Genomic DNA, 27,243 nt, shown 5'->3' with positions numbered 1-27,243 from the left:
TTAATCCACCTATGTGGTTGGAGCCTTCCTCACTTATTACCAACAATGGCTGATATGATGGAATTGAACAAAAATTTCATCTATTTTTTAGATCCGGAATTAAAAAGTACATAAATATCACTTAAGTGGCCATATCCGAGACAGGGTTGCCCGATCTTCAATGTTTTGATCTCGTTGGAAAGGTTTTTTGATAAACTAACCAACGCTGGGTTGGATGGTGGATCTGGACATAGTTTACATACATTTAAGTGAGATCCAGCTTCAAAAAAGTACATATATGTAACTTAAGTGACCATATCTCGAGACAGGGTTGCCAGATCTTCAATGTTTTGAACTCGTTGGAAAGGTTTTTTGATAAACTAACTAACGATGGGTTGGATGGTGGATCCGGACATAGTTTACATACATTTAAGTGAGATCCGGCATCCAAAAAGTACATCAATATCACTTAAGTATACATATCTCGAGTCAGGGTTGCCAGATCTTCAATATTTTGGACTCGTTGGAAAGGTCTTTTGATAACCTAACCAACGATGGGTGGGATGGTGGATCCGGACATAGTTTACATACATTTAAGTGAGATCCGGCTTCCAAAAAGTACATCAATATCACTTAAGGGGCCATATCTCGAGACAGGGTTGCCAGATCTTCAATGTTTTGGACTCGTTGGAAAGGTATTTTGATAACCTAACCAACGATGGGTCGGATGATGGACCCGGACATAGTTTACATACATTTAAGTGAGATCCGGATATATGTGAAAACACATTTTTATACATAACTTTTGAACTACTTATCGAAACTTCAATCTATATAAAACTCGATCTATGGAACCCTAAACCAAGTCGAATGCAACAGGTTCGGGTCAAATCGGTTCAGCCAGTGCCGAGAAACATGAGCTAGTTTGTTGGTCACATACATACATACACACACACATACACACAGACATTTGTTTAGTTTTTGATTCTGAGTCGATATGTATACATGAAGGTGGGTCTACGACGTTTTGCCTTTCTCTATGAGGTAAGGCTATAATCCTGCTCTAAAAATGAACTTTGTATAAAAACTAACTTAATCCACCTATGTGGTTGGTGCCTTCCTCACTCTTTTCCAACAATGGGTGATATGTGATATGATGGGTTTGCACACAAATTTCGTCTAATTTCGTTATGTTCCGGAATACAAAAAAAAAACACATATCACTCAAGGGTTCATAAGTGGTATCATAAGTGGTCATAGCTTGAGACAGGGTTGCCAAATCTTCAATGTTTTGAACTCGTTGGAAAGTTCTTTCGATTACCTAACCATCGGTGGGTCGGATGGTGGATCCGGACATTGTTTACATACATTTAAATGGCTACAAAAAAAGTACATAAATATCACTCAAGTGGTCAGAACTCGAGACAGCACTGCCAGATCTTCAATGTTTTAGATTCGTTGGAAAGGTATTTCGATTACCTTACCAACGATGGGTCAGATGATGGATCCGGACATTGTTTACATACATTTAAGTGAGATCCGGCTGCAAAAAAAGTACATACATATCACTTAAGTGGTCAGAACTTGAGACAGGGTTGCCAGATCTTCAGTGTTTTAGACTCGTTGGAAAGGTCTTTCAATTACCTAACCAACGATGGGTCGGATGATGGATCCGGACTTTGTTTACATACATTTAAGTGAGATCCGGCTACAAAAAAAGTACATAAATATCACTTAAGTGGTCAGAACTCGAGACAGGGTTGCCAGATCTTCAATGTTGTAGACTCGTTGGAAAGGTCTTTCGATTTCCTAACCAACGATGGGTCGGATGATGGATACGGACATTGTTTACATACATTCAAATGAGATCCGGCTACAAAAAAGTACATAAATATCACTTAAGTGGTTATAACTCGAGACAGGGTTGCCAGATTATCAATGTTTTGGACTCGTTGGAAAGGTCTTTCAATTACCTAACTAACGATGTATAGCATGATGATGGTTGGTGCAGTTTACTGTCATTTATTCAACTTCCGAAAATATGCAAAAACACATATAACTCGAGACAGGGTTGCCAGATTATCAATGTTTTGGACTCGTTGGAAAGGTCTTTCAATTACCTAACTAACGATGTATAGCATGATGATGGTTGGTGCAGTTTACTGTCATTTATTCAACTTCCGAAAATATGCAAAAACACATTTTTACACATAACTTTTGAACTACTTATCGAAACATCAAACAATTCAATAGCACCATATGGGACCCTAAACCAAGTCGAATGCGACTGGTTTGGTCAAAATCGGTTCAGCCAGTGCTGAGAAAACTGAGTGACATTATTGGTCACATACACACACACATACACACACACATACCCACACACATACCCACACACATACACACACACATACACACAGACATTTGTTCAGTTTTCGATTCTGAGTCGATATGTATACATCAAGGTGGGTTTTCGAGCTTTAAATAAAAAGTTCAATTTTAGAGCAGGATTATAGCCTTACCTCAGTGAGGAAGGCAAAACGTCGTAGACCCACCTTCATGTATACATATTAGGGTGGTCCAAATCCGGACTTTTTTGGGGCTACCCCCTGAAATCAAAGATTGACCCATCACTAGGCTAAATTCCAAATTTGAGCTCATTCTGACCACGGGAACCCCTCCCTCCAATCGCTTAAAGTTTGTATGGGAAAAATCGTCAAAATGTATGGAGAAAAGCAACTGTTTTACTTTTTACCTGTGGAAGGCGCCATAATTATCCGATTCTTACCATTTCTCAAATGTAGAACCTTCATTAAATTTAGAACAACTTTCCCGAAGACACCATATTTTTAGGATTTTTTCTCGCGAAGTTAATAGCGCCCAAAACTGACCCTTTTTGCGCGGCCAGCTGTAAGGGGCTACCTAACAACGATGTTTATTTCCAATTCGTACACGCACGTGCTCTCTATCAGGTTCAAATTCTCTCACGAGCTTGCTCGCCTGCCTGCCTGCCTGTTTGCCTACAAGCGCGCGCTGTTTCTCTGCTTGGACTTTTGTCGTCGTCGTCGTTTTCGTTTGCTATCCGCTGCGCTGCGTTCTTGACATGTTTATTATAATTTTGAACTAAAATACCGGGTTTGTTTTGAGATATAAAATTTTATGTAATATGTGATCAACTATACTGCCCATGTTCGCATAAATGTCCCATATGCAAAAACAGCAAGCTGAGAAAAACGCATTTGCAGTTTGTCCCATACATAAGGTTACGTGTTAAGTTTTCGCGAAAAAACTGTATTTCCTCCTGATTTCTAGAACAAAGTACTGGATGTTATATGCTCTTTTGAAAGAGCATAAGATTTTGAACCAAACTGCATCAATAACTCGAAATCGATGAAAATGCATATGGGACATTTATGCGATCAGGGGCAGTATAGATATCATATATTATAAGAGCGTGTGAGAGAGAATACAAATTTGATGAATTAGTTCATCCATGAATCGTCATCTGTTCTGATCCAAACCTAATTGCAAACGTTTTGGATTTTAATTTATCTGCTTTTGTTACAAGAAATACCATGCAGTTTTTGTAGATAAAAAAGGAAGGAATTTTCTTTAGATTTTTTTAGAACTGAATCCAAATGAGTATCTTAAAGGAAGGCCGCAACTGCAAGATCTGAAGGTAGTTAACGATTGTGCAGAAAGAGATGTTTCCTGAATCGAAGGTAAACTGACAAAAATGATAAACAGTTGCAATATTTGTTGCTGGTGGTCTAAGAACACAGAAAGAAATGTCCAGAAAGAATAAAAAAAAATTTAGAGAGTATGAATGAAAATTTGCAGCAATAATTGTAAAATTGCCTTGATTTGTTCTGATTTGTACTAAAGTATATTTTTGTTAAAGCAAACTACCTAAAGGAACAACATTTGTATTACCTGAAGATTTTTTTTTTAAATAATTGAATCATTATCATGTTTCTTTAGCATATACGAAAAACTGCGTGTAATGCTTGGAAAAACAAACAAACCCTGTTCTCATGACATTTGCTGTATTTTTGCCTTCCTCACTGAGGTAAGGCTATAATCCTGCTTTAAAATTGAACTTTTTATTTAAAGCTCGAAAACCCACCTTGATGTATACATATCGACTCAGAATCGAAAACTGAACAAATGTCTGTGTGTATGTGTGTGTGTATGTGTGTGTGTATGTGTGTGGGTATGTGTGTGGGTATGTGTGTGGGTATGTGTGTGTGTATGTGACCAATAATGTCACTCAGTTTTCTCAGCACTGGCTGAACCGATTTTGACCAAACTAGTCGCATTCGACTTGGTTTAGGGTCCCATACGGTGCTATTGAATTGTTTGAAGTTTCGATAAGTAGTTCAAAAGTTATGTATAAAAATGTGTTTTCGCATATTTTCGGAAGTTTAATAAATGGCAGTAAACTGAACCAAACACCATCATGTTACACATCGTTAGTTAGGTAATTGAAAGACCTTTCCAAAGAGTACAAAACATCAAAGATCTGGCAACCCTGTCTCGAGTTATGACCACTTAAGTGATATTTATATACTTTTTTGAGGCCGGATCTCACTTAAATGTATGTAAACAATGTCCGGATCCATCATCCAACCAACCGTTGGTTAAACTATCGACAGAACTTTCCAACGAGTCCAAAACATTGAATATCTGGCAACCCTGTCTCGAGTTATGACCACTTAAGTGATATTTATGTACTTTTTTTTGTAGCCGGATCTCACTTAAATGTATGTAAACAATGTCCGGATCCATCATCCGACCCATCGCTGGTTAGGTAATCGAAAGACCTTTCCAACGAGTCCACAACATTGAAGATCTGGCAACCCTGTCTCGAGTTATGACCTCTTAAGTGATATTTGTGTACTTTTTGAGGCCGGATCTCACTTAAATGTATTAAAACTATATCCGGATCCATCATCCAACCCACCGTTGGTTAGGTAAGCAAAAGAACTTTCAAACAAGCCCAAAACATCAAAGATCTGGCAACCCTGTCTCGAGTTATGACCACTTAAGTGATATTTATATACTTTTTTGAGGCCGGATCTCACTTAAATGTATGTAAACAATGTCCGGATCCATCATCCAACCAACCGTTGGTTAAGCTATCGACAGAACTTTCCAACGAGTCCAAAACATTGAATATCTGGCAACCCTGTCTCGAGTTATGACGACTTAAGTGATATTTATGTACTTTTTTTGTAGCCGGATCTCACTTAAATGTATGTAAACAATGTCCGGATCCATCATCCGAACCATCGCTGGTTAGGTAATCGAAAGACCTTTCCAACGAGTCTAAAACATTGAAGATCTGGCAACCCTGTCTCGAGTTATGACCTCTTAAGTGATATTTGTGTACTTTTTTGAGGCCGGATCTCACTTAAATGTATTAAAACTTTATCCGGATCCATCATCCGACCCATCGCTGGTTAGGTAATCGAAAGAACTTTCCAACAAGCCCAAAACATCAAAGATCTGGCAACCCTGTCTCGAGTTATGACCACTTAAGTAATATTTATATACTTTTTTGAGGCCGGATCTCACTTAAATGTATGTAAACAATGTCCGGATCCATCATCCAACCAACCGTTTGTTAAGCTATCGACAGAACTTTCCAACGAGTCCAAAACATTGAATATCTGGCAACCCTGTCTCGAGTTATGACCTCTTAAGTGATATTTGTGTACTTTTTTGAGGCCGGATCTCACTTAAATGTATTAAAACTATATCCGGATCCATCATCCGACCCATCGCTGGTTAGGTAATCGAAAGAACTTTCCAACAAGCCCAAAACATCAAAGATCTGGCAACCCGGTCTCGAGTTATGACCACTTAAGTGATATTTATATACTTTTTTGAGGCCGGATCTCACTTAAATGTATGTAAATAATGTCCGGATCCATCATCCAACCAACCGTTGGTTATGTTATCGACAGAATTTTCCAACGAGTCCAAAACATTGAATATCTGGCAACCCTGTCTCGAGTTATGACCACTTAAGTGATATTTGTGTACTTTTTTTTGGCGGATTTTAAGAAAAACTAGATGAAATTTGTGTCCAAACCCATCAAATCACCAATAGTTGGTAAAGAGTGAGGAAGGCACCAACCACTTAGGTGGATTAAGTTAGTTTTTTAATTGAGCCTAAGCTGTTTTTTCTTTAATCTTTTTTTTAGCGCAGTTTTTTTTTATTTTTGATATAATTTAAGAATTTATATGCTAAATATATCTCAAAATAAACCTGCTATTTTAGTTGAAAATTATAATAAACATGCCAGAAACGCAGCGTAGCGGATAGCAAACGAAAACGACGACGACGACAAAAGTCCAAGCAGAGAAACAGCGCGCGCTTGTAGGTAAACAGGCAGGCAGGCAGGCGAGCAAGCTCGTGAGAGAGTTTGAACCTGAGAGAGAGAGCACGTGCGTGTACGAATTGGAAATAAACATCGTTGTTAGGTAGCCCCTTACAGCTGGCCGCGCAAAAAGGGTCAGTTTTGGGCGCTAATAACTTCGCGAGAAAAAAATCCTAAAAATATGGTGTCTTCGGGAAAGTTGTTCTAAATTTAATGAAGGTTCTACATTTGAGAAATGGTAAGAATCGGATAATTATGGCGCCTTCCACAGGTAAAAAGTAAAACAGTTGCTTTTCTCCATACATTTTGACGATTTTTCCCATACAAACTTTAGGCGATTGGAGGGAGGGGTTCCCGTGGTCAGAATGAGCTCAAATTTGGAATTTAGCCTAGTGATGGGCCAATCTTTGATTTCAGGGGGTAGCCCCAAAAAAGTCCAGATTTGGACCACCCTAATACATATCGACTCAGAATCGAAAACTGAACAAATGTCTGTGTGTATGTGTGTGTGTATGTGTGTGTGTATGTATGTATGTATGTGACCAACAAACTAGCTCATGTTTCTCGGCACTGGCTGAACCGATTTGACCCGAACCTGTTGCATTCGACTTGGTTTAGGGTCCCATAGATCGAGTTTTATACAGATTAAAGTTTCGATAAGTAGTTCAAAAGTTATGTATAAAAATGTGTTTTCACATATATCCGGATCTCACTTAAATGTATGTAAACTATGTCCGGATCCACCATCCGAACCATCGTGGGTTAGGTTATCAAAAGACCTTTCCAACGAGTCCAAAACATTGAAGATCTGGCAACCCTGTCTCGAGATATGGCCCCTTAAGTGATATTGATGTACTTTTTGGAAGCCGGATCTCACTTAAATGTATGTAAACTATGTCCGGATCCACCATCCGACCAATCGTTGGTTAGGTTATCGAAAGACCTTTCCAACGAGTCTAAAACATTGAAGATCTGGCAACCCTGTCTCGAGATATGGCCCCTTAAGTGATATTGATGTAATTTTTGGAAGCCGGATCTCACTTAAATGTATGTAAACTATGTCCGGATCCACCATCCGACCCATCGTTGGTTAGGTTATCAAAAGACCTTTCCAACGAGTCCAAAACATTGAAGATCTGGCAACCCTGTCTCGAGATATGGCCCCTTAAGTGATATTGATGTACTTTTTGGAAGCCGGATCTCACTTAAATGTATGTAAACTATGTCCGGATCCACTATCCGACCCATCGTGGATTAGGTTATCAAAAGACCTTTCCAACGAGTCCAAAACATTGAAGGTCTGGCAACCCTGTCTCGAGATATGGCCCCTTAAGCAGGGAAGGTATTTGCCGATGGGCCTCCAAAAAGCTTTTTAAATTTATTTTCTTCCAGTTAAGGAATTTACTATAATCATGTATGGAGCACTTGTAGATATTTTACTAATGAACAACTTTGTAGAACATTGTTTTGTTCTAAACTGAATGCTGTTGACATTAGAGCGTAAACAAAAATCCCCTCACCATCGCGAGTGAGGGACGCCGATGGTGGCATTTTTAGACATTGTTTACGCTCTAGTGTCAACAGCATTCAGTTTAGAACAAAACAATGTTCTACAAAATTGTTCGTTTGTTCAAAATCTACAATTGCTTCATACATCATTATAGTGAATTCTGTAACTGGAAGGTAATAAATCAAACGAGGGCTTCGCGATGGTTTTTTGCCATTTGCCTACCCTGCCCTTAAGTGATATTGATGTACTTTTTGGAAGCCGGATCTCACTTAAATGTATGTAAACTATGTCCGGATCCACCATCCGACCCATCGTTGGTTAGGTTATCAAAAGACCTTTCCAACGAGTCCAAAACATTGAAGATCTGGCAACCCTGTCTCGAGATTTATCCACTAAAGTGATATTTATGTACTTTTTTATTCCGGATCTAAAAAATAGATGAAATTTGTGCAGCCATTGTTGGTAATGAGTGAGGAAGGCTCCAACCACATAGGTGGATTAAGTTAGTTTTTATACAAAGTTCATTTTTGGAGCAGGATTATAGCCTTACCTCAGTGAGGAAGGCAAAAATGTAAAGCAGTTTTATCAATTTATTTTTAAATCTCTGTATAATTTTTTAAAGTAACAATGAGCAAATTGAATACAACGTGAAGTAAATTCAAACAAAATGAATGTTTTGGTTTTGAATGAAGTTTTTTTTAATCAATTTGTGTTAATTTTATACTTTGCAATGTTGAAAGCATATTTGTTAACCATTTTGCAATAGGTTTTATTTATTTTTTGAATTGCCAAAAACAAATGATAAAAATCTACTTTGTATATTCATATTTCCCATTTGCTTAAAACCATGCAAACAAACACAATTTTATTTAATTTTTTTCTACTGATTGTACTGTTGGTAAATCTGTTGTTAAGATGTACTTCGTTTTGGTGATATTTAAGCAAATTAAATTTCTAAAATTTCAGTAAAATACTGATGAAAATTCTACAAATTTTCGCAAAATAGAATCTTTTTTTTTGTAATTATTATATATTACTTGAACTTTTTCAGTAAATTTGCTTTATACAATTAGTCTAAATAGTAACATTAATAATTAAATTCAAACAGATTTTAGAGTAGCCGTTAAATTTCAATGTTTTATACTTAAAAGCGGCGATTTTTTGTTTGTTTTGAAACATCTTTAAACCTAAAAATAACTTGACAGATACGTATTTCGTCTACTACTTGCAGACTTCATCAGTGTGTAAAAATATATAGCGGAATTTAAAGGAACAACTCGTCTCTTTGTATTCACAGTAATGCATTCTGCTAAAACGCTCAACCAAACCATAATAAAAATAACATACATTCAAAATACATTTTCAATACGTCTTTAATAAAACAACAGTAAACAAGTCAAAATACATTTTTGCATTTCCGTCGTGAAACTACTTACTTTTCCTGTCATTCTTGAACGACGAAATAGCCTACTTTTCTGTACCAAAAATAACAGAATCAAATAGCAACACTTTTCGAAATAAATGCTGAAAAGTTCTACTTTTCAGCACTGAAATGGGTGCTGAAAAGTTGAACTTTTCAGCACTTGTTTCGAAAAGTAACACCTTCCAACATTTTTTTGATTTAAACAATTTATTGACAAAATACATGAAAATTTGACTAAAAATTTCACTCAATGGGTGTTTTTCGGAATTGCAAAAAATGTTGTATGGAACTCGTTGCAAAACTTGATTTTTTCAGCACTCTTCGTATTTATCCAACTCGGTGAACCTCGTTGGATAAATGTACGACTCGTGCTGAAAAAATCCTCTTTTTGCAACTTGTTGCATAAACTACTATTAAAATACGTCTTTTGATAAAAAATTTCAGTAAACATGCTTTTTTGAAAAGTTTAATAAACAGCTTTAATAAACAATAAACAAAAATTTGTGAAACTACTTACTTTTCCTGTCATTCTCGAATGACGAAACAGCCTTCTTTTCATCGTCAACTGAAAGTAATTTTTAGCATCCGTTTGAGTGCTAAAAAGATCAAATGTGTGTTCAAGTGCTGAACACTTGTATCGAAAAGCATTAAATTTAAATTCAGTACCTACTTGTTCAAAGTTTTAGAGTTTGACACTTATCTAGACGGCAAAATTTGTTTTAAATATAATTAAATTTAATAACACTTAGGTGAAAACCCGAAAAAAAAGAAAAAAAAATAAAAAAAAATAAAAAAAAGATAAAAGGGTATTGCAAAAAAAAAAGCAAGCCAAACAATGCCAATGCGTTTTTTTTTCAGGAAGATTTTCAGCACGATTCGATAATTTATACAACTAAGTTTACTGAGTTTAATAAATACGCCAAGTACTGAAAATAGAAGGTTTGCAACGACTTGAAAATATCAATTCAAGCAAAACAGTGTAAAAGGCCAATGTGATTTGTAAACAAGCAGTCTACACTGCTCATGGTAAATGTAAACATTGTCTGACGTTAGCAGAAATGATGTATTCAACTCGTTGCAAAACTTAGTTTTTTCAGCACTTGTCGTTATATTAAACTCGGTAAACTTCGTAGGATAATTGTTTGACTCGTGCTGAAAAATCTTCTTTTAGCAACTTTTTGAAAAAAAAAAACTACTATCAAGGACCACAAGAAATATGTAGGATTTTTTTTTGTAATTTTCAATGTTTGTGTCATCAGGTTAAATCAAATTTGATCACCCGATTATTTGTTTTGATTACTCAAATTCCACATACGGGTGGAAAACGAGAACAACGAAACATTTGAAATCTAGAGTTTGAACTTTAAAAAATCATGCATTTTATTGAGCTATTTGAAAATATCTGAGAAATAGAATAGCTTTATCTATCATCTTTATCTGATAAGACCAAAAGTTAGAGTAAATTTATGCAGGCATTCTCAATTAAATTCATAAATTCAAAACTTTTTGCTCAACCACCAAAAATCCTCTCCCTCTCATCTCGCAAGAAGCTAGAGATCACTCTCTCGCGAACCCAACGACTTCCCAGCAACTTCTCACTACGCGCGCCATCATATCTCTCCGTTTGCTCTCTTCTCTCACGCGTAGCTCCAACTCCAACTCCGTTGGTCAAACTCCGCCAAAGCGATCTGCCCGCTCAACCTGCTCGGCACAGTCTGTTCTGACTAGCGGCACAGAGCGTACGTGTTGCGTGTTTGCGTCGCGCGATTCGTTTTGGAGATTTTTTCTTGGAGTTTTATTTTCAAGGAGGAAGGACCTTTCCGAAGGGGGCTTCAAGGAGAAGCAATTTTGTGGCGTTTTAATTGTGCGTGTACACTTTTTGGAAGCTGGGTTTTCTGTTTTTTTTTTTGTTTTTCGTACAAGTGATGAGTGAAGAATTTTTTTAATGAGGGAAGAGAAAAAAACCAACGGTTAGTGAGTGTGGTTTTCTGTGTGTGTCTCTGGAAGAGGTATGACGGAAAAATGTTTCAGTGATGCTTGATGCTTGATAACGATAATGGTGACAAAAGAGAATAACAATAAAATTTATTTTCAACGAGATAAAGGTCGGGTGGAAATGCGCGGTTGCTGGCACGCATAAGCGTTGAAAGTATTTTTGTTTAAATAAATGAGGAAAAGATTGTGAGTGTGGTGTAGCGGTTGCGAAAGTCGAAGTTCCCGAAGGAATTTGGCCGTTTGCTGGCAATAGTGAGTGTGGGTTTGTAGGAAGATAAGTTGCCCGGATGGATGCTCGTAATTAGTGGAAGTCGGCGAAACTGCATCGGTGATAAATGTACTAATTGCCGCAATCAATCTTTGATTAAGTGGCGATAGGCCTTTTTGCTGTGAGGGGCGAAACGTCCAAATAAAACGGGTTTGTCGCTTCGCTTCGCGCAAGTCTCCCTCGAGTGGGAACCCGCTCATTAGATGCAATCTGGCTGACATTTCGTGCGGTGCGCGCATTCATGCGTTGGAGAAGAACCTCCGCAGAAGAATTCACCGTAATTGACAACAATCACAATAGAGTGTGCCCAACGAGAAGGAGGCCCAGAGAAGCCAGAAAAGGCAAAGTGACTTGAACGCGCAGTAACGAACCCAGCGTGCGGTCTCGATTGGTGTGAACTTATTGTAACCAAATACCGCAGAACCCTGAAGACCTGAACCTCTGCACAAGTCGTAGCACCTGGTCTCGTGCGAAGAAGTGTTCCGATTGTGTGCCTATTGTGAACCCAACGGATCTCTCTCAGCGAAATCTTGCCACGGACAATCTTCCCAAGTGTTTGGCACAGCAAGTGGTACCTCGTCGTAATTCAGCACGTAGCATCCCATAGCTGAGCTGGGTCTCAAGCAGAGGTTTAAGCCCAGAAGAACCTGCCAACCTGTCGGAAAACCCAAAACTAAGACAAAGTTGGCCCGTGATTACGTAAGCGACGAACCCCTCGTACAGGTTGGCCGAGAAGAAGATCACAAACAATTCCGTTTGCCGAGAGACTTCGAACCTTTGAGGCTAAAAAGTTTCCAGTGCCCCTTTTTTTCGGTGTGTGCCTGATTTTTTGTTTGTTTGTTTGTGCCCAGCCCTGTGTTCGTGTCTGTGTGAACCCCTCTCGCGCGTAGAATCGAATCCCAAAGCGCAAGGAAGAAACGGCGCACGAAAACATCCAGCGCGACGACGTGAAGTGACCATCCAGCTTCGGACCCTCAAGACGAGGAGTAGTGGCGAGGCAGAGAGCCACGAAGGAATTCGGTTGTAACGCAGCGGGAAACCTGATTTTTTCGCCGAAGCCCACCGCATCAAGTGAGAGGAAGAGAGAGAAGGACAGAGTGCCTGGCAGAGTGAAAAAGACGGAGAGAGAGAGCACAGGAGTGGTATCACTATAATACACAGAGGTAAGTGCCCTTCTTCTGCTGAGGCTGAGCGCGCGCGCGAGGTCTTTTCGTTCGAGATGTATTCGTTTTGAGGTTCGTCGTTTGGTCGCGCCAAGTCTCTGGCAAAGAGAGAGAGAGAGAGATACTTCTTGTGCTGGGTTAGGTGATGGGAGACGAGGTGAAAAGGCACTGCTGGGATCGGGGCAAAATATTTGGAATGTGAGACTTGTAGTTTTCTTTTAATAAAAAAATTGCTAGGTTACGGTTCAGTAACTGATATATATTTTTGTTTTTTCAAACTTACAATTTTATATTGTACAAACTTAATTTTAGCTCAAACAAAAAAAAAAAAAACGAATTGTTCGCTCTACCGCTTTACCATGGTATTCTCTATTGCGAGATTCCTACTCGAAACTAGGTTTTTGAAGGCTTGAAACGGTGAGGCTCCCCCGTCCGCATAGGTTTATAAACGTCAAAAAGGCTGTAACTAAGACAAATTTAAATTAAATTTTAAAGTTCAAAAAGCACTTCAAAATTGATTAATCGGAAGGGGGTTATTGGCACTTCAGTGAAAAAGGCACAATGTTCAAACTGAAATAAAATCGTGTTCCATCCAGTTATCAACTCGATTCGACCTGGAGCCTGTAGGTGACATCTGGGACACCATCTGAAACTGAGAACGTTTTGGGTAAGGCAGTTAAACACATAAAACATATTTTTTCTTGAGATGATTTTTTAGGAGGTAAATTTTTGCTCGAAAGACTCCTTAGATCCAATTTTCTTGTGATAATTAAACCAATTCCAAAATAGAAACATGCATAAAAATGTCGATTTTGATCGATTTATACCCTTCCCAATTTAAAAGCATATAAAACTAAATTTGCCCGAAACGACATCCTAAACAACGGAAAAATAAAAAAAATAAAAAAATGCCGGACTATGCTTCAAATTTATAGTACATTTTAATTGATTGAATCGATTTCCCCTAGTTGATGGAACTGTTTTAGTAATGGCTTCATTTGAGTTCTATTGAAATGTATTCATATTTTTAGAAAGCAATACATTTTATAATGGAAAGGATTCACATGTATAAAACATCCGTTGTGATATGTCCATTTTCAATCATTTATTGATATCGTAAAAATTCATTTTGTGATAAAACATGCAAAAAAAAATTAAAGTTAGACAAAACTCTAGTACTACTTTTTGTTCAGAAACAAAAAAATTATATGAAAGATGGTTTCTATAAAAACTTACATAGCAATTATTTTTAAGAAATGCATAAAACGGTCAAAAGATGTTTGTATACCTTTCGAAATATCGAAATATTAACAAAAACTTACTTAATCCACCTATGTGGTTGGAGCTTTCCTCACTCATTACCAACCACAGTGGGCGGAAACCCACCTCTAATCCCATTAAATTGAAGCCGCTGTTTTTTCTTCTGAAAAATAGTTTTTCTTATGTAAAAAAATCTTAGGAATCGATTGGCGCATAGCAAACCCACCGGAAATTACGGGAAAGGGTCCATTTTGCCCCATTTGTCCTAAAAAATGGAATTTTCTTGATTTTCACTCTACAAGTTAACCATATTAACATTTATAGGATATCTATATACTTATTTTGATGTAAAATTAGCAGGAGAATCGAATGGTGACATTTTCAAACCATTTGGAGTAACCCATTTTGCCCTATGGGCTCTTTTGGGCGAATTTCGGTAATTTTACTTCTTTTTATAGCATTTAGCGTAGCAATTTCGTAAACGTATCTCTACTATGCGTGCAAAATTGGCACAAGAATCAAATAATGCTTATTTAGGACCATTCATAATAACCCGTTTTACCCCATGGGCCATTTTTTCCAATCTTCCTAATCAAATTTATTTATAAGTGTTTTGCGTATAATTTGCGTATAACTAATCACTGTTATTTGTATACAATGGCCATGAGCACTGAAAGACACTATTTTGGAATTATTTGAAACTTCCTATTTTACCCCATGCCCCCTTTTTAAAATATCTCATATAATTTGAAATGTTTTTCGAAGCAATTTGTAAAATATGTTGATAGATTAATTACTTTGTAATGCGTAAGATGACCAAGTGAATTAACGGTGCACATCAACCAGAGCTTTTGCACCCAGATTTTTGTTACAGACATTTTAGTATCTTCAAAACTACGGGTACTATTGAAATATGTTTTTATTCATCCCTTAAAGTACTTTATTATTATTATAGTTTATTATTGACACTTTACCACCCTAAGGTACTGTCCACCAAGTAAATTACAGCAAAGTTTCATTAATTTTACATTCCCGTAGTTGCAGGATTGGGTCCGTAAGTTTGACAATTTTGGTATAAGAAGACAACAACTTCCTTCGTTGCTGGGCACCCTTAAATATTTATATTTTGGAATTGTTTGAAATAGCCCATTTTACCCTGTTAGCCCTCTCATCATGCTTAGGCAATTTAGTTCCCTTTAGAAGCTATTTGCGTACAATACTTATTGAATAATGACAATTATCTGTGTTTTATTGCAATGGCTGATATGATGGGGTTGTAGGTACACAAATTTAATCTATTTTTTAGATCCGGAATGAAAAAGTACATAAATATCACTTAAGAGGCCATATCTCGAGACAGGGTTGCCAGATCTTCAATGTTTTGGACTCGTTGGAAAGGTTTTTTGATAACCTAACCAACGATGGGTCGGATGGTGGATCCGGACATAGTTAACATACATTTAAGTGAGATCCGGCTTCCAAAAAGTACATCAATATCACTTAAACGGTCATATCTCGAGACAGGATTGCCAGATCTTCAATGTTTTGGAATCGTTGGAAAGGTTTTTTGATAACCCAACCAACGATGGGTCGGATGGTGGATCCGGACATAGTTAACATACATTTAAGTGAGATCCGGCTTCCAAAAAGTACATCAATATCACTTAAACGGTCATATCTCGAGACAGGATTGCCAGATCTTCAATGTTTTGGACTCGTTGGAAAGTTTTTTTGATAACCTAACCAACGATGGGTCGGATGGTGGATCCGGACATAGTTTACATATATTTAAGTAAGATCCGGATATATGTGAAAACACATTTTTATACATAACTTTTGAACTACTTATCGAAACTTCAATCTGTATAAAACTCGATCTATGGTACCCTAAACCAAGTCGAATGCAACAGGTTCGGGTCAAATCGGTTCAGCCAGTGCCGAGAAACATGAGCTAGTTTGTTGGTCACATACATACATACACACACATACACACACACATACACACACACATACACACACACATACACACACACACACACATACACACAGACATTTGTTCAGTTTTCGATTCTAAGTCGATATGTATACATGAAGGTGGGTCTACGACGTTTTTATACAAAGTTCATTTTTAGAGCAGGATTATAGCCTTACCTCAGTGAGGAAGGCAAAATGATGTTATTTGTTGATCAATCACTATTACTTGAGTTTCCCAAAATTTGTTCAATTTAAAGTTTGCAAAATTAAGTTTAGATAAGTTTTATACAGAATTTCCAAAGTTCAACTTTATTAGTAAATGTGTTCTTTAATTCAATTTTTTTTTGTAAATTAGTCAGGGATGACTATTTAGAAACTCGAGTAATGGTGATTTAACGACATATAACTTCATTTTTGTTATTGTTTCGAAATGTAGCAGTTTATAGTATTACTTTTTGAAACAAGTGCTGAAATGTTCATTTTTTCAGCATCAATTTGAGTGCTGAAAAGTGGAACTGTGAAAAGTAAACAGTTTCTGCAATTCCGCTGTGAAACTGTCAACTTGTCCTTCTGGAGAAACGAAACGGCCTACTTTTCCCTACCAAAAATAACAGAATGGAAAAATAATACCTTTCAATACCAGTGCTGAAAAGTTCAACTTTTCAACACTAGTATCGAAAAGTAACAATTTTCAATATTTTTCTGTTTTGAATGGTGAATTTACTAAACACATGACCGTTTGACATAAAATTTCATTTTAGAAGCGTTTTTCGGAAATGTTTAAAAAAAGTAAGCAACTCGTTACTCGGTAAACCTCGTTGGATAAATGTACGACTCGTGTTGAAAAAATCTTCTTTTTGCAACTTGTTGTATAAACAACTATTTTAGGCCGTTTTTTGCATTTTTTAAAAGTATATGTAACTTTTTATAGAAATCATCTTTTCATGAGCTCTTTGAGATAAAATTTCGGAATGAGTTTCTGAACAACACGTAGTACTAGGGTTTTGTCTAACTTTAAATTTGTTGCCTGTTTTATTACAAAATGTGTACAGTGGTCAAGGGATGTACAAACTTTTTTACAAACTAATTTAACAAAATATCTGAAAAAGTTGTCAATTGAACGGGCGATAAATTATATAAAAAATGACATAAATCAAAAACCTGTGTCGAAAACGTTGTTCTAAAAAAAAACCTGATATTACTTATTTTAAGTTACACTAATCTGACTAATCTAGTTTTTTCAAAGATATGTATTGCTATAATACTATCTAACCCAAATAAAAAAATATCCTTCACAATGTCAGGCGGCCACCGAAACACATTAAACAAAAGAAATACATCAAGTTTGTTGATTTCAATTTTAATGTTTTTCCTCGGTGAGAGATGCCTTTCATCTCTTTCTTTCGAGTTATTTTAAACTTCTTCTTAGGACCTTCGTCCTCTTCAGGATACCCAAACCTGCTCGACCAGGGTTGTGGAATTTTCTCGCTGTGTGTATGTGAGTGCATGAATGCATTTGGGTCATTATTTCAGCTCTAAATGACCACCAGTTTAATGATCGACAGTCGAGAAGAGAGGGTTTCTCTGTTTAGGGTCGCACCTAGCTAATAACTCCCTGCAGAAGATCCTGTGACGACGGGTTTACGAGAGTGTGTGCATTTTTAAGGTGGTCGTTTGGTTTGATGGGTCGTTGCGGGCGCATAGGCATTTGATTCGGTTCGTTTTTGACCTTGTGTCATAAAATAACTTTGGGATGGATGGGAGGAATTTTATGATCGTAAACGGAAGAATTTGATTTAAAATGTTATTAAATTTTGAAATTGAATAATGTGGAAATATTTTGAGCATAGTTTGATGGGTTTTACGGGATTTTTATTGAAACATGACAGACATGGCATCAACTCGCCTCACGATGCATATCTGGGTTCAGAAAATTCTGTTTCAAATTCTCGCCAAATATTTTTCAGACAGGTCTCGAAATTTCTCGTTCTGATTTAAGTCCCATCAACCCTGGTCATCAGCTCCAAAAAATAACAAGCTTCCCAACCCAGTTTCACTATCTCTGATGACGGTTCCCGAACGTCGACTTGTGATGCTCAAAACCCATTAGCCGTCGTGTTACGGTTTCTCGCTGGCAATCTGATACGAGAACTCGCCTCTTAAGTCGGCTGGGGAAGAAATGTCGTGTTTTTGCTCCTCGCTCCAGCTTTCTCACCTTTCCAGCTGTGAGTAAAACTCACTCACTCAGGCAATTCAGGTTGAAGCGCTCCAGCAGGATGATGAGCCTGTCGAGAAAGCCAGTTGGACGGCTTCTTCCCTCAGAGTGAGGTGAAACGCTATGTTAATTGTTACATAATTTACAATTATGCAAATTCCTAATTGTCTGGAATCTGGAACCGTCTCTCTCTTGTTTTTTTTTTGCGTTGGTTCGTCGACTCGAACTTGTCCCAAGTTCTGCGAAAACGCTTGGAGTTCGAGAAAGTGTGCCAAAACTTGGAACCCATAAACACACCAACCAAGCGACAAACACCTGATGATCCAAAAGTCATAAACGCCATCGTCATCATCATTATCCGAAGCTGCTTTGGGAAGAAGAGGAAAGGCAAAAAAACCCTCACCCCGACTAGCTTAGGGAGAAGTCTTGCCACCGTTTCTCTCTTTTTTACAATTTTAATTAGTCGAGATTGTTTGAATTCTAACGCTACCGGGCGGCAGAGTTGATGCAGGCTTAAAATGGCCCTGAAACACCTGTGCGAGGGGCTTAATGACTAGATTACGTGAGCCGCGGCCAAACCCTGCGCTGAAGTCAGTGTCAGTGTTGGGGGATGGGAAAAATTGGGACAGTCTGCAATTAAGAGCCAGTATTGTCGGTTCTGCCAGATGTAATCACTTGCGCATTCAAATCAATGCGGCGTGTTCGTGTCGGGGTTCAGAGTTGTACGACCAGGTTTGGAGCAGTTCTCGGTTATCTGTTTCTAACGCTAATGAATGTCTTGGAACATCTGTAGAAGATATGTTTTTTTTTGCATTTCTTGAGTTATGAATTACTGGTTTAACCTTCTTCAACAGAACACTGCCACTGGATGGGGTAATATTAAAAAATGTGACCCATTAATATTTTGTAAAATTATACAGAATAGCATCTTTAAAGGTCAAAGAGCGTCCAATTTCCCGTCCCGGGATTCCCCGAAAAACAACATTTCCGGTTTCCCGGGAAATTTGTAAATATCCCGGGAATTCCCGAAATTCAAGCGAAAGAATACATTTTCTTAACTTTTTGGAACCATATTTTTTAAAATAATCTGAAAAAAAAATAGTGAAGCTCAACATGATTTTGTTCAATTAAATTTAATATTTAATTCAAATATAATTAATCAGGGGATCAGAAATTTTGCTATCATGATTTATTTCTGATAACAATAATAATTTCTGAAGCAACTGGAAATAGATCTCGCTTAATGAAAATAAACTATTACAATTAAGGTAATTTTTTCAAAGAACAATTGGTGTTATTTCATTAAAAAATTTAACCCCTTTACCGCCCATACCATGATCAAATGGGGTAAAAATAGGATTGATATCGTTAAATATTTCAGTTAATTTATCGTAAAATTAAAATCATGTTTTGTGCTGTGAAAAACATTCAACCGAAGTCAATTATAAACCTGAAAATCATGTATCAAATTATTGAAAAAATACTTTGTATTGTTTAAGAGGTGTCAAAAAATGCAAAATACTTTTGAAATTTGCTCCAAATATTTGAAAACATTAAGTGATGAGCAACACGAGAAGTTAGATGTTTAAGGCTCTGAATGGCATCATTCCAGATCGGCCATTTGGCGGCCATGTTTGTTTTAGAAAAACGTTACTTAATCCACCGTTAGGTGGTTTATCCCTTCCTCGCATTCATAAAGTGAATACACTACACAGCCTCAAAAAAGTGTATAAATAACACTTATTTTTATCAATATCTGAGATCCGGCCTCAAAAAAGTGTATTAAAACCACTAAAGTAGCTATAAATTTTGATAGGGTTGTCAGATCTTCAATTCTCGTTGGAAAGGTCTTTCAAATACCTTTCTACCAATATATAGTATGACGGGTTTTCTTACAAAAACCACCCTTTTTACATTCTTCCGAAGTTTAGCTAAAATCGTTTTTTAGCACAACTTTTGAAGTACTTTTCTAAACTTCATAATATTAACTAGAGTCTTGTGGGAACGGTCCAAATCGGTCCAGCCAGTCCGGAGATAATCGTGTGCACATTTTTCGGTGCACGGACTCACATCCAGACACACGCAGAGACATTTGTTCAGTTTTTGATTCTGAGTCGATAGATATACGTGAAGGTGGGTCTACGAGGTCGAATTAAGAAGTTCATTTTTCGAGTGATTTTATAGCCTTTCCTCGTTGAGGTGAGGAAGGCAAAACATTCAAATCTTGATTCAGAATGTTTCAATCAAAAAATGATTTTCTTTGTGTTGTTTGTAGTAGCATTTTACATATCGTGATTATATATTCATTTTACTATTTCGGGACCCTGAATCCAGAACCATCATTGACATTCATTGCCCCAAAAATGAAAGACACTTTCTACGACCTTAAGGAAAAACTAAAAAGCTTAGCCAGTTTGTTCAAAAGCTGAAACAAGAATGATTTGTGTTAGAAAAGTTATTTGTCATAAAAACATAATTTCTGCATGTCTTTTTTTTTCATTTCAAATTTATGTGTCAATCCACACTCCTTAAAACTGATCACAAAGGCAAGCTAAAATGATTTTTTTTTGTGAAGTATCGATTCATTGTACTCACTTTCCAAACACTTTGATAAAAATTACTTCTCATCAAGAAATATCTGAGATAATTAAATTTTGCGATTGAGCTTAGAAAATTAGGAAAATATTAACATTTTGTTGAAGTTGTATGATTTTTTACGTGCAGTCAAGCTGTTAATTGATCTTCACACTTATTTTATCCATTGAAGTTGTTGTCCTATACATTTTCTATTTAAAATATTAATCAGAACAAAAATCAGAACAATTTTCAATAAATTAAAAATTTCTCGGGATTTCCCGGGAAATTGATTGAAAATTTCCCGTTTCCCGGGAAATTTGTAACCCCGGGGACTTGGACGCTCTAGTCAAAATAAGTGACTTGGCTGATTAAATTGAAATTAATTCTTGCTCCACAACCATAAAATTGCCTTTAAATTTTTCTCTAAGAATATTGTTAAGAATATCATAAAATATAAATGATAAAAAATAAAAAAGTAAACATCATCGAATTCACTTCAACGGAGCACATCCACCAGAGTTTTTTGCACCAAGATTTGTGTTACATATATTTCAGTGTCTTCAAAACTTCGGGAACTAAAAATATAATTCTTTATACATCCCACAGTGGGCGAAATGGAACCCAAAATCGGACTAAATTGAACGCGGCTGGTTCCCTGGTATGAAAAATAGTGTTTCTTATGTAAAAAAAACCCGGGGAATCAATTGGTGATGGTTCTATTCACCACAAGAAACGGCAAAGGGTCCATTTTGCCCCAATTCCCCATATTTTTACATTTTTTCATGAAAATCGGTCTGTATTTAGAGCGGAGGCTTTATGCGGCCATCCAAAATGCACTTTTCTTATGTGAAAATGTCCCAGAAATCCAGTAAAAATAACCACTTGCACCGCAAAAACCATCTAGGGTCCATTTAACCCCAATTCCACTATAAAGGCATTTTTGGCCGTTTTCAAATGTTAGGTCAGATTTTAAAAATCTGAAAATATTTTTAATCGTAAAGATCAGACAATTTTGCATAAGAATGACGATTTGCACTTGATAGTTTGACACATTTATGTTGATAAAAATAAAAATTATGTAAAAGGCAGTTTATTCTGCGTTTGGGAAAATTGGCCCAAAACTGATTCTTCAATCTTTTTATTTAGTTTAATTTCTATATCAACATAAATGTGTCAAACTATCAAGTGCAAATCGTTATTCTTATGTAAAATTGTCTGATCTTTACGATAAAAATATTTTCAGAGTTTTAAAATCTGACCTAACATTTGAAAACGGCCAAAAATGCCTTTATAGTGGAATTGGGGTTAAATGGACCCTACAGTCATGCCTCGGTTTAGCACCGCATATGGGGGATGCAAAACCGAGGCGTGCATAACCGAGGCACAGAGCTTATGGGTTTATGGCTATATGGGAGACATTGGCTTTAATCGTATGAAAAATCATGCAAACATCAAAAAATTATAGTGTTTTGGAATCGGGATGATGTCAGTTATCCATTTAAATTATTATTTCATGAAAATTTTCACAAAAATACGTATTTTTCCTGTATTTCTAAAATGCATTTTTCTTCTCTAAAGAATCCAAAAATATATTGTTATTGCAATATGGGTATCAAATGATCAGGTTTTTTTCATACATTTTGGATGTAATAACAACATTTTTAGAAAATACTCAAAATTTTCACAAAACCCGACTGTAGCTCTAAACACAGACCGATTTTCACGAAAAAAATGTAAAAAATGGGGAATTGGGGCAAAATGTACCCTTTGCCGTTTCGTGCGGTGGATAAAACCATCACCAATCGATTCCCCGGATTTTTTTACATAAGAAATATTATTTTTCATACCAGGGAACCAGCCGCGTTCAATTAAGTCCGAATTTGGGTTCCATTTCACCCACTGTGCATCCCCTAAACTACTGTCTACAGAATAATTTATAACAAAGTTTGACTATTTTTACAGTAAGAATGTTGCAGGACTAGGTACGTTAGTTTAACAATTTTGGAATAAGAAGACAACAAATTCCTTGGTTGCTGTGTACCCTTAAGAATCCAACTTCCCGCGATTTTTTTGGAAAAAATTATTTGATGAAATCACAACTTAAAGTTATAAAAAACGGGAGTAATTTCTCGAATACTATTGCAGATTGCAGCGATTTTTAGACAATCGTGCAACTTGTGGAAAGCTCTATACAAAAGTGCACACCTCACACTACAGCAGAAAAAAAACTGTCTAAGACACACACCCTAGTTTGAAACTGTTCTAAAGTGTTCGAAAGCAGCAAAGCTCAGTCGAGACACGCACCACTCTAGGCGAGCGGGGGGGAGAAGGGGTAGGATTTCAAGTGTGCAAATATTTGGTGTGCAGTTATGATTTGCAAGGGTGGAGAATTTGGTGCAAAGTGTGCAATATTGAAAAAAATCTTCTTGTGTAAGATTAGATTAGAACACTATTAAAAGGGTGCACAGCAGCCACGGAAGTTGTTGTCTTCTTATTCCAAAATTGTTAAATCTACGGAACCAATCCTGCAAAAATCTGATTGTTAAATAGTAAAACTTTGTTGTAAATTATTTTGTAGGCAGTATTGAAAATTCATCATTTTTTGTAAATGAGAAATACTTTTAAACGAGCCCGAACATGCTAAATATGGTTTCAATGCAGAATAATTGATTTCAGATTTTTCGTAGGTAATTAGACTTTTATATTTGTTGAATTTTTTAAAAGTTTTTTCAACAAATAAATAAATTTATTGCACCTCAGTTTGTATTGAGAGGTGTCGACCGTGTGATGGGGAATCGACCGAGCAGATAATGATGTTCATCCCCTCTTGGATTAATGATCTGATTTCAAACTTTATGGGAATGGAAATTGTTTCTTAAATATGCATTTTCAAGAACATAACTTTATCAGGTGCTTCATATTACATTTCACTTTGCTCGACGCATGTGTTACTGCTGAGCTTAAGCGCCGAAGTCCGAACCCTCTGATTTACAGGTCCAATCTAGCCTGAAAGACGGCGTGACTATATTTTGGTGCTGACCGGCTCGATTAGGGGTGCCGTTTAATCGATCGGTATAATTTGCCACCATCCGCCGGACCCATGCGCCATGGCTGACATAAATCTTTCAATTCCTCTGCGCGACGAGCACTTTGAACGATAATGGCGTTGGCCTTATAAAACGATATTTCATCCACAGCTTTATTCTGCAACTTTGTTGCAACTTTGCTGGTGAAAACGGGCGTCGGCATTGCGTTTCAAGTCTAGGATCCGACCGGGGAGTTGCGTTGCATGTCGTCATGTGGCATTTCGTGCCGTCCCCATGGCAGATGTGTCCACTACGGGTTGCGTGCGGAGAGCCTTTCCGCTGCGGGGGACAGTTCGGGCTAATGCTGCTTTGCGGGATATTGTCCAGGTCTGGCAAGTTCTAAGGCTTGTTTTTGACGCACGTTACGTTGATCGGTGGTCTTATCTATCTCTGTTGATTGAAAGGCTTTCGTGACCATGACCATCAGTTATGAGTTTGTTGCAAGGCATAACAATTTGCTATGAAATTGTGTCACAAGAAAGCGTCATTAATGAGTAAGTTTAACAAAAATTGGCTTGTAACATGACTTGAGCACAATTCAAGGAACGAAACTTGAACCAGAAAAAATGGTAAAGTTTATCATGCATATTTTGACAGAAAAGTTATCATTTGAAGCACAAGTCGGATATTAAAGTCTGTTAATCTATTGACATATATTTTGTCAAAGAAGGTTAAATTTGGAATCAATGTAACACTAAGTTCAACTATGCTAGCTTTAAGGCTATCCGTCCTAAACAGCCAAACAGGTCCAAGGTTTGTGAAATTTGACATTCCGCCGCAAAACCGAACAATCACGCGGGTGATTAATTTAACTTTCAAATCCATGCCAAACGAGAGCATTCTGTTAATCCCCCTGCAGGCAGGGGAGCCGGTGGCCTCCACGGCGCACGCATCCGTTGATCCGTTCCAAATGGATTACCGTCGCCATCTGTCAACTGTCAACTCATCAACCGCGCGCCAATTGCCATCGCTGCTGCCCCCACATCGCGTGGACCCACAAGTGACCCTCGAGTTGGCGTGCTCCGTTCACTTGCAGTGCACGGGATTTGAATAGCTCGGAGGCTACTCGATCGATGAGTCGGTCCGAGTTGTCCGAAGGAATTCCTTCGGAAGGCTCTAAGCCGCGTGGTCATGTGATATTTCAATTTGAAGAGAGAAGGTAGAGATCGAGGTATTTATAGCTTCCAACGCAGGTCATCCCAGCCCAGGAAGATCGTGCGTGCGTTCCGACTTTTGAAGGATTGAAATACCTTCGATTGCCGCGGTGACCGGGGTGGGGAGGTACTATGGAGTACATCAATCAACTTTGATAGCGCCACTTTGCTCTCGGAGTTGTCGTCCTCGTGCACAATAAAAAAGAATGACAGTTCCGAGCGTAATTAGTATTTCAGTCAAGTGAAGACAACCGATCGGGCGGTGGTACACCTGGAATGCGACGTCGATTAAACCAGTCCGCTGGAGCTGCCGGCCAAGCAGTCAGTCAGTCATTCCACGAGCAGCGCCCGGTGATCCCAGATGTCCAATTTGCTATGTGACGTTAATTTTTATGGACGATCAGGTTAGGGTAGAGGCGATAGTTGTGGTCTGCAAGATTCTAAAAATTTATAAGCTTCAACTTTTGCTCTCCAAAAAGAGCAAGCACCATGTTTCAAACTCTAATTTCAATTTTGAAAATGAGCTAAAGTGTAATTTTTGTCAGATAGCTTATCAAGACTGTTTAGGCGGATGATAAATCCAGTTCAAACAGAGCCGAGTCATCGATTCCGATTCCAACTCCATCAACAACTTTTACTTAAAGTTGCTAAAGACTCCAGTTCAAAAATAACAGTCGAATTTAGTGACTCCAGATGTAGTAACATTTACTCTGTCTCATAAATATGTCGACTTTGACATCTTTTTCAAAAGCCTAGACTTCAGCCATTTCAACTTTAAATTCTCAGACAGCTTCCACGTAAAGTTGCTGAAAATAAGCAGAATCCATCTTGAAATCTCTTGAAATCATGAAATTGAAATCAGTTTTCCAGATTTAGTGACTCTAAGTTCAATCGATATCACTAATTCCAACTCCGACTCATCAGCAACTGCCATGTAAACAGGAGAATCCATCTTTAAATCTTCGGCTTCGGCTTTTTGGAACTTGGTGACTCCCACTCCAACTCCGAGATTTTTAGAAGTTCCAGACTCTCCTTCTACTCCGCTTCTGAAGTCCTTAAAGATTTATCGAAACAGCAATTGTCTCTCATCAACAACGTTTCGACCATCCCGTGGTCCGCTTCAGGGTTTCGAAACCAAATCTCCAACCAACAAACGCTCCCACTACCCTTGCCGAAGGCAATAAAAAGCCAGACATTCGTCGGTTCGTCGTCGTCCATTCCAGAAGTCTCGTTCCGTTTAGCTCCGCGCGGTTGAATAGCTGGTCATCAAGGGGGGAGACTAGATCTACGGGACCTCTGATGGACACTCTCGGCGAGCACAACCCGGTGGCAATAAGACCAAAACGGGAGAGTCCGCGGGACGAAGCAGAAGAAGTAAAGTAATCAGCGCAGTACAAGGGGCAACTCACACATATTCCGGGACGTGAGGAAGCCGAAGAAAGACAATCGGATTAGAACTAGTTTACATATAATGCGATCTGATTTGCGTGATTTTAACAGGGCAATTTTAATTCGTTTGATGGCGTGTATCGGAGTGGTCGGCCAGACTTGGATCAATGTGTTACGGGTGTCGTGGTGAGGTCGAACCTGAGACGGTTCGACGAATGGAGTTGAGTGGAGCAAATTGGTGAAGGTTCTTTGCGGAGGGGAATAGGTGGACAGAGCGATGTGGAACCGTTGCGTGAGGTAGATTTGGAACGTAGCATCAATTTTCAATACCTCATCAACGCCACAGCAGGTCAACTAAATGAAACCATCCAGCGTATTCTTCCCACAATTCCACCAATTCGAAAGTCGCAACATACCCTGCAAATTCCTCAAATACCACCAATGCCACAACAGAGCAGCAGCATCCAACTTCCAGCCATGTGGTTGATGATCAATCTCATCATCTGTCAATAAACATCGCGCGGCGAACACCCAACTGGTCGGTCAGCCTGATCACCACAACGCAACGGTACAGTCCCACCGCCACCACCAGCTTCCCGAAGACCCAGTCGCGCTCGGTAGCTCATACGTGTTGAATGGTCCCCCCCCCCGTTCGTATCCATCCCCTTTCCTAGCCATATAACCTGGACCTTGGGAATGTCGGACTTTGACGGCGCACGTCGACCAGTTCTGGAAGCCAAATATTGGAAGTAGACCACTTTAATGGTCCTTAGCCCAGTTAATCTCATCAATAGCGGCAGCTTCACCACCACCACCAACAACACCAATCAACCGTCCCAGCTCCAAAAGCTCCAAAATCAGCGGGTA

General features: G+C 38.0%; 1 protein-coding gene across 1 annotated transcript in view; it reads left to right on the top strand.

The window, feature by feature from the left end:
* Positions 1 to 11,006: 11,006 nt before the first annotated feature.
* Positions 11,007 to 27,243, top strand: part of LOC120420441 (ankyrin repeat and BTB/POZ domain-containing protein 2) — a 198,848-nt gene continuing 182,611 nt past the window's right edge. Inside the window, exon 1 of the mRNA XM_052707708.1 lies at positions 11,007 to 12,721. The gene's annotated coding sequence lies outside the window, so the exon portion shown is untranslated. The remainder of the gene's footprint in view (positions 12,722 to 27,243) is intronic.

This window comes from Culex pipiens, chromosome 2 (genome assembly GCF_016801865.2).
Source record: "Culex pipiens pallens isolate TS chromosome 2, TS_CPP_V2, whole genome shotgun sequence".
Taxonomy (NCBI): Eukaryota; Metazoa; Arthropoda; class Insecta; order Diptera; family Culicidae; genus Culex; species Culex pipiens.
The sequence above is the reverse complement of the archived record's forward strand: the minus strand, read 5'-3'. Positions and strand labels throughout refer to the sequence as shown.